Raw genomic sequence first — 12,372 nt, 5'->3', positions numbered from 1 at the left:
CCTGTATTGTAAGAGCGTTAATTTCCCCCACCATAGTCTATTAAAGAAAGAAGAGACCACCACCCACCAAGCTCCCCCAGATCCCTCCCAGATCCCTACTGGTGGGGGGGGGATTGGGAGAGGGATGATGTTAGCATGTTAGAGAGTACCCGATCCGGAGTACCATAGGCACCATGGGGAAACAACATAAAAAATCATCAGGAGTGGATGAAGACAGGAGCCCTGCAGCCTCAACAAGGAATGCCCACATACATAATCTCTTTGATGAAGAATTCATACATAAAATAGTGAGGATGTTTAATGAGCCCAAAGAAACAGTGGAATGGACATCCAATAAAATACAGGAGGATAAAAAAGAAACAGTGGAACGGACAGCCAATAAAACACAGGAGGAAATGAGAGTAGAAATAAGAAAATTACAAACAGAAATGGCATTAATTAAAACTTCAATAGATTAAATGAAAAACTCAATGGGTGCCTTTAACAGGAGAGTAACAACTGAAGACAGAACCTGAGCTTGAGGATGAGATGCACAAAACCTCTAGGGAACAATAAAAAATGAAGTAAGTCCTCAAAATAACTCAAGAACAGAACAGAGAACTACGAGATAAGTTCAAGAGGAATGACATAAGAATCACTGAAATCCCAAAGGGACAGGGAGACAACCCTAATAAGATAGTGTCAGTTAAAAGACAACACTACTAAAAAATTCCCAGAGATGGATAATGAAGGCATCCTGATCCAAGAAGCCCAAAGGATACCGCTGAAAGAGACCCTAATAAATAGACTCCAAGACATATCCTAATTAGAATGACAACACCATAGATAGAGATGCAATACTGAAAGCTGCAAGATCAAAGAAAGAAATTATATACAAAGGAGCATCCCATAGATTTACAGTAAACCTACCTAATGAAACACTCCAGGCTAGAGGACAATGGTGGGATAAACTCTCATTCAGATTTGCAGGAATAATATATAAATTAACGAACAAACAACAACTCAGGAACTTCATAAACTCAAAACCAATTTTGAAAGAAAAACTCAAGATGCTACTGTAAGGCAAGATAAACCCACAAAAAAAACAGTTCTCTTAAGAAAGATGGCACAAAACCCCATGACAATAATCTTCTCAATGTCAATGGTCTAAAGACACCAACTAAAAGATGCAAGGTGGCAAAACAGATTAGAAAAATTGAATCCAACCTTCTGATGCCTACAAGAATTACATGTGAATAGTCGAGGCAAACACAGACTCAAAGTGAATGGATGGAAAACAATTCTTCAAGCAAACAACTCCCTCAAAAAAGCTGAGGTGGCCATACTAGTATCTGACAACATACATTTTAGGCCAAAAAGATTACAAGAGACAGTGAAAATCATTATCATAATTATTATTTCTTAACAATCAATACATATATCAGAAAGAAATTACCCTCCTAAATGGATATGCACCCAATGAGGGACCAGCAAAATACTCAAAACAACTGCTAATAAACTTCAAGAAGGACATTGGTAGCAACACAATAGTACTTGGAGATTTCAACAATGCTTTGTCATTTCTTGATAGATTAATGAGACTAAAGCTCAGCAAGGAAATATTGGCTTTGAAGGATGAAATGGAAGAGAGGGACTACTAAATATATACTGCGCTTTTTTTTAATCACTGTGAGATATAGTTACAAAGCTTTCATGATTGAGTTTCAGTCTTACAATGACTAAACACCCATTCCTCCACCAGTGTACATTGTCTACCACCAATGTCCCCAGTATCCCTCCCGTCATCCCCACCCTATCCCACCCTGCCTCTGTAACAGACGATATACTGAGCTTTTCATCCCACAAAAACAGAATATACATTCATTTCCAGTGTACATGGATCAAGATGGACCACATACTGAGTCACAGAATACACCTCCAAAAAAATTAAGAGGATAGAAATTGTATCAACTATCTTTTCAGACAATGAGATACTGAAAATAGAAATTAATAACACACAGAAACAGAGAATCAAATCAAACACCTAGAAATTAAACAGCCCATTACTGAACAACCTGGGGGTTACAGAGAAAATCAAAAGACTACTGGAAACAAATGAGAGTAAGAAATTTCCAGAACTTGTGGAACACAGCTAAAGCAGTGTTAGGAGGAAAGTTCATATTTTTGCAACCATACATAAGGAAGGAAGAAAGATCCCACAGAAATAACTTGACTTCACAGCTTAAGATCTTAGAAAATGACTAACAAATGGAGCCGAAATCAGGGAAAAGGAAGAAAATAATAAAATTTAGAGCAGAAATTAATGAACTGGAATACCAACAAATAATCCAAATCAATGAAACAAGAGTTGGTTCTTTGAAAAACATTAACAAGACTAATCAACCACTAGCAAGACTCACAAAGAGAGAACCCTAATATAAACCAAATCAGAAATGAAAGCAGGAACATCACAACAGAAACCACAAAAATTCAGAAGATCATCAGACATTACTTTGACTCTTTATGCCATGAAACAGGAGAAACTCAGAAAAATGGATAAATTTCTGGATTCCTATAACCTTCCAAGGTTGAATCAATATTTGGAATATCTGAACAGAAATAGCAAGAGGTAGTGAGGGAGGAAGAGACAGAGAAAGGATGGTGGGGGAGAAGAAAAGTACCTGCCACTGAGGTAGGCAAAGGGAGATCAGGGGAGGCAGGTGGGAAGGAAACTGGGGGCACTGGTGGTGGAAAATGTACAGTGGTGAAGGGACGGGTGTTGGGGAAAAAATTAAAATAAAAAAGGAAAAATAAAGAAATTGCCATATAATTCTGGATACATAATCAAAAGATTGAACACAAGGACTTGACATACTTGCACACCCATACTTATAGCAGTATTTTTTCACAAAATTAACATAATAAAATGATAATAGCAACAATAGTAACAATCAAGGTGAAAGCAGTCCAAGTGTTCATTGAATGATGAGTGGATAAACAAAATTTGGGATATGTGTGCAATGGAGTATTATTCAGACTTAAAAATAATGAAGTTTTGGTGCGAGAGACAGTACAGAAGGTGTAGCACTTGCCTTGTACACAGTTAACCCTGTTTCTACTTCAGTCACCCTATACCCTATATGGTCCCCTGAGCTCTGCCAGAAGTGATTCCTGAACACAGAGTCAGGAGTTTTTTTAAAAAAAGGAATTTACTGAAGTTTTGGTTTACCATTTTATTACCATTAGAACTCCTTCTAGGAGCCAGAGAAATAGCATAGGGTAAGAAACTGTCTTGCCTACAGCAGACACCAGTTTGCTATCCGGCACCACATACAACTCCCATAACCCCAAAGAGTGACCCCTGAACAGAGGGCCATGAATAGAACCAGAACCTAAGTACTGCTGGGTAAGATCCAAACACTTTCCTCCTCCATCCAAAAAGAACTCCTCCAACTTAACACGATGGCCACTCAACACCCCTATTGCAAACCACAACACCCAATTGGAGAGAGAGAACAAAGGGGAATACCCTTCCACTGAGGCAGGGTGGGGTGTGGGGAGATGGGACTGGGGGGTGAGAGGGATGCTGGGTTTATTGGTGGTGGAGAATGGGCACTGGTGAAGGGATGGGTTCTCGAACATTGTATGAGGGAAACACGAGCACGAAAATGTATAAATCTGTAACTGTACCCTCAAGGTGATTCACTAATTAAAAAATAAATAAATTTAAAAAAAAGAATTCCCCCAATTTACTGAATTATAAAGGAGAAACTCTTGCTTTTCAATGCTACATTTTGTTTTAGGCTACACCCAAAATTGCTGTGTGCGGGGGCTACTTCCAGTGCAGCACTAGGGGTTCACTCCCAGTGCTATTGGGGAATCATGAAGTTCCAGAGATCGAATGCAGGACTCCCAAATACAGAGTTTTGTCCTCAAGCCCTTAGACCATCTCCCAAATCTCTCCATGCTTTGTTTTGGAGATTTTTAAACTTAGAGAAAATCTGCCCCCAAAAGGTAGTTCTATACTTTTTAATGACTATTTTCTTTCATTTCGATCACTCATTTGACATTAACTAGAAAATTATAGAAAAAAAAAAACATGTCCTTCAATGATATTATAAATTTAAAACTGCTCTAAAATGAAGTTTTATTTGAAAAAAAATAAATTTACATACATATTATCATAGAGTTGTATAAGCAGGACATCTTAGTAAATTTTATTCAACCAAAACTATTTTTCATTGCTTTAAAAAAAAATAGTAAGCAGCGCCCCAAAAATGCCTCCAAACTGTGTGATCAGAGCTACTGGCCCCTGGGCCTCCAGCGGGGCATGGTCTTTTCTCTCTCAACTCTCTCTTATTGAATGCAGCGAGGTGATTGCCGGTTTTTAGAGTATGCAGATACCCGCAGAAGTCCGGGAAAGCCGAGGGGGCGGGATTTCCGGATCCGCCCTGCGCCGATATTTAAGCACAACGCCATGTGGGTATGTTCTTTTCTGCCGCCTCGCGAGCTCGACCCCGGAGGCAACTGAACTCCTTTGGACACGAGCAGCACCCCAAAAATGCCTCCAAACTGTGTGATCAGAGCTACTGGCCCATGGGCCTCCAGCAGGGCACGGTTCTTCTCTCCAGGCTTCTCCATCATATGAGCACCACGAAAGGGAAGTAAAAGATTGCAGTGATGCAATTACCAAAAGAATTTTCCCTGGACTTCATATGGAAATCCCAAACCGCGAGGCTGCGACAGACCTAATATCTCCTGACTGTCAGCAACGTGAAAAGGTTCCTTTTTAGCAGATCTTACTGTGGGGGGAAACTCCAAATAATAGTACCGTGTTTTTTGTTGAAATATTGAAGGTAATCAAAGTAGCAGCTATTTCTTTAGACTGTGAAGTAAGCCAAAGCCCCACACCGGCCGAGGTGAGGAAATATCCTTCTTTCTTGGTTCTTTTCCCTCTTCTGGGAGAAACGTGGTGTGGTGTCCACCATATTATGAAGTCTATTAAGCAGGCACGAACTTAGAGGCGCGGGAATGGGAGGAGAAAAAAAACAAAACTATATACTTTGAACAGCGGGACGCTTGGGAAGTCTCGGGCCAATACCAGCGCATGCTCCGCTGAGACTCGACCCAGGTGGCCACACTTTGAGTGGCAGCGATGTTGCTGATCAACCAGAATCCGGAGCCTAACTAGACTACTTCCGATCCCAGAAACTACTTGTAACCATGTCTCTAGACTGAACTAAGCTATAGCCCCACGCCGGCAGAGGACTGGAAATATCCTTTTTTCTCATAGGGCGGCGTGGTGTCAGCTATAAGATGAGGACTATTTATTAAGCAGGCACAAACTTGGTGGCTCTGGAAGGACGGGGGAAAAACTCTATGTAGCTGAAACAACAGGACTTCATATCTCTCCAGTTTCAGCAATGGAAAACTAATTATCAAATGCTGCATGGGCAGTAGGACTATCTTTCTTGGGGGAAAACTCCAACAATAGTGAATGTTGTGTTGAAATATGGAATGTAATCAAGGTAAAGTGAAAATGAAGTGAAATTTATCAACTAAACAGGCAGGGATTGGGGATGGGGGGTGGGGGTGGGAGGTATACTGGGGTCTTTGGTGATGGAATATGGGCACAGGTGAAGGGATGGGTGTTTGAGCATTATATAACTGAGACATAAACCTGAAAACTTTGTAACTTTCCACATGGTGATTCAATAAAAAATAAATTTAAAAAAATAGTTGTTTGTTTTTCCTGTCATGGCTTTTTTGGTTTAAGTAATGATGAGTTATTTTGTAGTCTGTCTTCCAACCTAGGTTTGTCACTGTGATTAGACTGAGATGATGCTTTTCTGGGAAGAATATCACAGAGACAATGCTGTACCTCTCAGTCCATCTTATCAGGGAGGGTATGAAATGTAATTATATCATTTGGTTAGGGTGGTGTCTCTAGGTTTCTTCACTATAATTAAAAATTTCTCTTTGTAATTACAAACTACCATGAGACTATCCTAGATTCTCCCCAGAATTTCACCCACTAATAATAACCTGTTTGTCTGGTTCTCTTTTTTTTTGGGGGGGAGGGCACGGGAATGCCACAGCCAGCTGTGCTCAGGATTTACTTCTGGCTTTCAGTGATCACTCCTGTCGAAGCCTAGGTAACCATACTGGATGCCAGACATGCAAGGTACATGCAAACCCTACCCTCTGTACTATTTCTCCAGCTCTCCTGTTTATTGGTTCTTGCCTGCAACAAGAATCATAGTGATTATTTGCAGACGACATGATACTATATCTAGAGAAGCCTAAAACCTCTACTAAGAAAGTTGCAGGCTACAAAATCAATACCCAAAAATCCATGGCCTTCATATAATGAGGCAGAGGAAAGGGACATGAAAAAAGCAATCCCATTCACAATCGTACCCCAGAAAATCAAGTACCTCGGAATCAGCTTAACCAAGGAAGTAAAAGACCTTTAAACTACAAAACGCTACTCCATGAAATCAAAGAGGACATGAGGAATGCCCCAAAACGGATGACTGGTTGAGGACATCTATACAATGGAATACTATGCAGCTGTTAGAAAAAAGGAAGTCAAGAATTTTGTAGTTAAGTGGATGGGCATGAAAAGTTTCATGCTGAGTGAAATGAGTCAGAAAGAGAGAGACAGACATAGAAAGACTGCACTCATCTATGGTATATAGAATATCAGAGTGGGAGACTAATACCCAAGAACTGTAGAAATAAGTACCAGGAGGTTGACCCCATGGCTTCGAGGCTGGCCTCACGTTCCGGGGAAAGGGCAACTCAGAGAAGCGATCACCAACTACATTGTAGTCGAAGGCCATGTGGGGGAAGGGAGTTGCGGGCTGAATGAGGGCTAGAGACTGAGCACAGCGGCCACTCAACACCTTTATTGCAAACCACAACAGCTAATTAGAAAGAGAGAACAGAAGGGAATGCCCTGCCACAGTGGCAGGGTGGGTTGGGGGGGAGATGGGATTGGGGAGGGTGGGAGGGACGCTGGGTTTACGGGTGGTGGAGAATGGGCACTGGTGAAGGGATGGGTTCCCGAACTTTGTATGAGGGAAGTATAAGCACAAAAGTGTATAAATCTGTAACTGTACCCTCACGGTGATTCTCTAATTAAAAATAAATAAATTATTAAAAAAAAAAGAATCATAGTGATAATTTTTATTTCCATGATTCATTTGAAATTTATTAACTGGAAAGTTACAGTAAAAAATAGTTATCCCTCAATGGTACCAAAAACTTAAAAGTGCTGTAAAGCACAGTTTGTTGATTAAAAACAAAAAGGAAGAAAAAGAACTGCCCCTGGTTTTATACTAGTATGAACTCACATTTATTTTATTCTATGGATTCTTATCCATACCATCATTTTTTCTATACCAGCTGTGTATAGTCAATAGAGGGACTTCATGATGGCTGTATTATTTTAATACACCCCAGTCATTTTTTCACTACTTCCTTACATTCTGGTATAAATAAGGGTTCTAGATTCTTCTTGATTTCCCTATCCCAGTATTACAATCAATCATTTCTCCAGGGTTCTATTATAGAAAAATGCTATTTAGAAACCAAGTACAGAGAGGATGGGGGGAGGGAGGCGGGGAAAGAGAGAGAGAGAGAGAGAGAGAGAGAGAGAGAGAGAGAGAGAAAGAGAAAGAGAGAGGAAAAGTACCTCTCAGAGAAGTGAGGAGAGGGAAATCAGGGACACTGGTGGTGGGAAATGTATACTGGTGAATGGATGGGTGTTGGAACATTATATAACTTAAACCCAATCATGAATAACCTTGTATCTCCCTGTGATTCAATTAAAAAAAAATTAAAGACAGAAAATAGAGATAGTTTAGAGGCAACAACACACACAAAAAATAGAAACCAAGTGCTTGGTAGTGATTTTTTTGTTACTTGAATAGTGTCATTACTAGGTTCTTTTGATTAAGATCCTAGATGTCACCCACATTCTTTTTATTTATTTGTTCAATACAAGTACACATTTAAAAATAATTTCTGGCCTTTTCGGCAGGTCTGATTTTGGGGGGGAAATTCCAAATGATTATTAATAGCGAATTTACTGTTGAAATATTGAATGTAATCAAAGTAAAGAGAGAATAAAGTGAAAATCATCAGCCACACAGAGTGGGGGCGTATACCGGGGTTCTTGGTGGTGGAACATGTGCACTGGTGAAAAGATGAGTGTTTGATCATTGTATGATTGACACTTAAACCTGGAAGCTTTGTAACTGTTTTCACGGTGATTCAATAAGAAAAAATAAATTAAATTAAAAAATAAAAGACATTATAATCTCCATAAAATTTTTTTAAATAATAATAATAATTTCTGGCTGGGGAAATAAACCCACCCCAAGTCCTAGATTCAATGCTCAACACAACATGGACCCCCAGGCACTATCCTGGGGTATGGAGTTGTAGGCCCCCCATTCTTAAAGTATTTAATTGAATCACCATGACATAAACAGAGGTTTTGAGGGGTTTGTTGTTTTGTTTTTGTTTTTGTTTTTGTTTTGCTTTTTGGGTCACACCTGGCAATGCACAGGGGTATTCCTGGCTCTGCACTCAGAAATCACCCCTGGCAGTGGTCAGGGGACCATATGGGTTGCTGGGAATTGAACCTGGGTGGGCTGCGTGCTAGGCAAACATCCTACCCGCTGTGCTATTGCTCCAGCCCCAGAGTTATTTATGATCAGATTTCAGTCATACAATGTTCCAACATCCAATCCTTCAACAATGTACATTGTCAGTCACCCACATTCCCAGCTTCCCCTCCCCCCTCCTTCCCTTCTTCCTTTTAGGCATTTTGCCTCCTTTCAGGACTCAGTTCTTGTCCAGAGTGATCATTTCCAACTATCATTGTCATAGTTGTCCCTTCTCTGTTCTAACTTCACTTCCTACCCCATTAAAAATTTTAAAACAGAGGTAGTAAAAATAGTATAGCATGTGTGATCAACCCGTTTTAACCTGGCCACCACATATGGTCCCTGTAAATATCTCCAGTGGAGATCCCTGAGCACAGAGACAGGAGTTAAGCCTTGAGCAACATCAAGTGTGGCTCCAAATAAAATATATATTTTTTAATTAATAAATAGAATTACTAGTGATACAGAGAGAGCTGAGGTATGTAGCACCAGGACACTTTAAAGCTCCACCCATGGAACAGGTAGCCAATCAGAATAGGTAATAGTATGGCTGGGAGTGAAATTTGACTTTCTCTCTTCTCTCTCTTCTCCCCACCCCTCTTTCTGTCTTCTCTCTATCCTCTTTCTCCTCTCTCCACCCTCTCTCTCTCCCTCCTTCCCTCCCTCCCTCCAAATTTTTCATACAAATCTCAAAAATCCACCAGTGCAGAAAAATGCACTTCCGTGCTAACACTAGTAGCAATTCAGAAATGTTAATCTAGGTGCTAGAGAAGCAGTACAACAATAAGGTTGTTGCCTTGCATGTGGCTGAGTCGGGTTCAATCCCCAGCACCCCGTTTGGTTCCCCAAACCCAGCCAAGAATTATTCCTACGCACAAAGCAAGGAGTAAGCCTGTGTACCACCTGGTGTGGTCCAAAACTAAAACAAGCAAAAAATAATAATAATAATAATCTGTGCCTCTAAAGAAAAAAATACTAACTAACCAGACTACAACATTTGTGTACATTTTTGTCATTAGCTTTATGGTTTTCAACATAACAGAATAACTCTAGCTCTTCCCTTCCCCTACCATCTTCAGTGTAATGATATTATTCTTCTACAATACAATTATATGCATTTACGTGTGTGTGTGTGTGTACACATATTCCTCACATCCTAGATGTAGAATAATTTGGCTGAATGATTTATGTTTGGAATAATAAACCTGTTATAATGAATATTTAAGAAGAGTATTTGGTTCCTTTAATAAATGGGAATGGAAAGAAAACTCATTATCTCCTTGACAAAGAAACATAATGTTCCTGGTATTAATGAATCAATTCAAGACATTCCAGACATGTCCAGACACAGGACACTCAGTGTCCTAAAATGAAAATATAGTACAAAGTAGATATAGAGATAAAAAGAAACAAGAAAAATACTTACACAACCATTGTTTGATGCTTTACCCTGTGTTTCCAAGATAGTTGAAGTGGAATGTGAAATAAAAACATAAGTAGACTTTCTGTTTCCTTGTAGGTCCACGCCCTACTTCCTGGCTTCTTTCAAATCTCAAAGATAGAAGACTGATTACAGTGGCTTAAAATCTCTAATTAATACTACTGCTTACAAGAGTCAAGTTTTTATTTACTTTAAAAACACTTGGAACTAGAGAGATAATACAGCAGGTAAGGAATTGCCTTGCATATAGCCATTCTGGGTTTGATCCCCGGCATCCTATATGGTCCTTCAAGCACTGCCAGGAATAATTCCTGAGTGCAGAGCCAGGAGTAAATCCTGAGATCGCCAAGTGTAACCAAAAACAAACAAAAAAAATTGTGCATGCATCCTCCACTAAGCACAGTCTAAGTACTTTATATGTATTTATCTAACTAAATGAGAGCTCTTTTTTTTTTAATTTTTTATTAATGAATCACTATGAGGTACAATTACAAACTTATGAACTTTCATGTTTGCATTTCATTTATATCCCTCCACCAATGCCCATTCTCCTCAATCAATGTTCCCAGTATCCCTCCCACCACCCCCACCCCAACCCCCACCACCCCACCCTGTCTCTGTGGCAGGGCATTCCCTTTTGTTCTCTCTCCTGTTGGATGTTGTAGTTTGCAATAGAGGTATTTATTGAGTGGCCATCATGTTCTGTCTATAGTGTACTTTTGGCACACAGCTTTCAACCTGAGTGGGTCCTCCCAATAGTCTCTACTAGGTGTTCCCTTCTGATTACGCAGGTGCTGGCTCTCTGAGGTTTCTCTGAGGTTGTGCCAGTGCTGGCTCTCTGAGGTTACACAGGGCTGGCTCTCTGAGGTTGCGCAGGGCTGGCTCAATGAGAGCTCTTTTTAAAGAGCCCTTAATTCTGCTATAGTTTGTATTAATTTGTCTCCACCCTGGATTTTATTCATTATTGTGCAGGGAAAAGTAAAATCTTGTGATGATAAAAAGCTAACACCAAAATTATGAAGCAAATCTATCAAGACCTTCTATGAGAAGCTATTTTATTTATTTGAAGTTTACTTAAAATTATATTCATTTCAAGTATATAGCATAATGATTCAATATCTGTATACGTTGCAAAGAATCACCCCACTATATTATGACATCTGTCATAATATATAGTTAAGAAAAAATGCAGAGGGTTAGGTAGTACAGACCTGTGCAGAGATAGTACAGGAGTTAAGGCATTTGCCTTGCATGTGTTTAGACTGGTCAATCCCTGGCACCACTTATTTTCTCCTGAGCACCTCCAAGAGTGATCTCTGTGTACAGAGACAAAAATAAATCCTGAACATCAACAGGAAACAATTTAATATTAGAGCTAAGAAGCAGCATATATATACATACACACACATATATTAATTCTAACATAAGCATATGAAATTATTCTGTCCCCTGAAGCTGTAAAACTTTTAGTTAATTGGTTTTTGGGCCACACCAGGTAGTGCTCAGGGCTTAGTCCTGGCTCTGAGCTCAAGGATCACTCCTGGCAGGTTCGGAGGACCAGATGGGGTGCCAGGGGTTGAACATAGGTCAGCTGCATGGAAAATAAATGCCCTGCCCACTGTACTATTAGTCCAACCCATCCCCCAACCTGCAAAGCTTTTAAATATTACTTTTTGTAACGTTTTATGTGAGAGCCCACAAACTTTTGGTCTTCAGGACCTGTCCACTAAGTCATTTAGCACCTTACTCATCATTCTAGACATAATTATAGTCAAGATTTGTGTATTATTTTCATAGCAAAGATTCAATTTTTCTCAACAAATTCTTTGTTTTAAGAAAATCTGTGTGAAAATAATCTTTTCACAAAAAAGCCATTAATAACCAGAAAGGCAATCGAAGGATTAAGGCGGTTTGCCTTGCATGCAGCTGAACCGGGTTAGATTTACAGCACTGCACAATCCTCCTCACAACCCCAGCACCAAAGGGAGCAATCCCCAAGCACAGAGCCTGAAATAGCCCTTAGCACTGACGGGTGTGGCACCCTCTTCCTCCTTTAAAAAAAAAAAAAAAGCCTACTACTTTAGTATCTCTATGGTACTGCTTTTCAACTGCTGGTCCATGGACTGGACTGCTGTTGGTCCACAGATGTAAAAAGGTTTAAGTTTCCCAGGTAGATTACATAAAAATATTTAAAAATACTTTTTATAAGATATTTTATGTGAAAACTCACAAACTTTTGGTCTTCGGGACCTTTCCACTGTGTTATTTAGCATT

The 12,372-nt window shown here is 39.7% G+C and overlaps 1 protein-coding gene across 1 annotated transcript in view; it reads right to left on the bottom strand.

The window, feature by feature from the left end:
* The window catches only part of BMPR2 (bone morphogenetic protein receptor type 2), a 175,130-nt gene that overhangs the window by 119,475 nt on the left and 43,283 nt on the right, over positions 1 to 12,372 (bottom strand). The window lies entirely within an intron of this gene.

The sequence above is a fragment of the Sorex araneus genome, chromosome X (genome assembly GCF_027595985.1).
Source record: "Sorex araneus isolate mSorAra2 chromosome X, mSorAra2.pri, whole genome shotgun sequence".
Lineage (NCBI taxonomy): Eukaryota > Metazoa > Chordata > Mammalia > Eulipotyphla > Soricidae > Sorex > Sorex araneus.
This window is presented reverse-complemented; position numbering and strand designations above follow the sequence as displayed.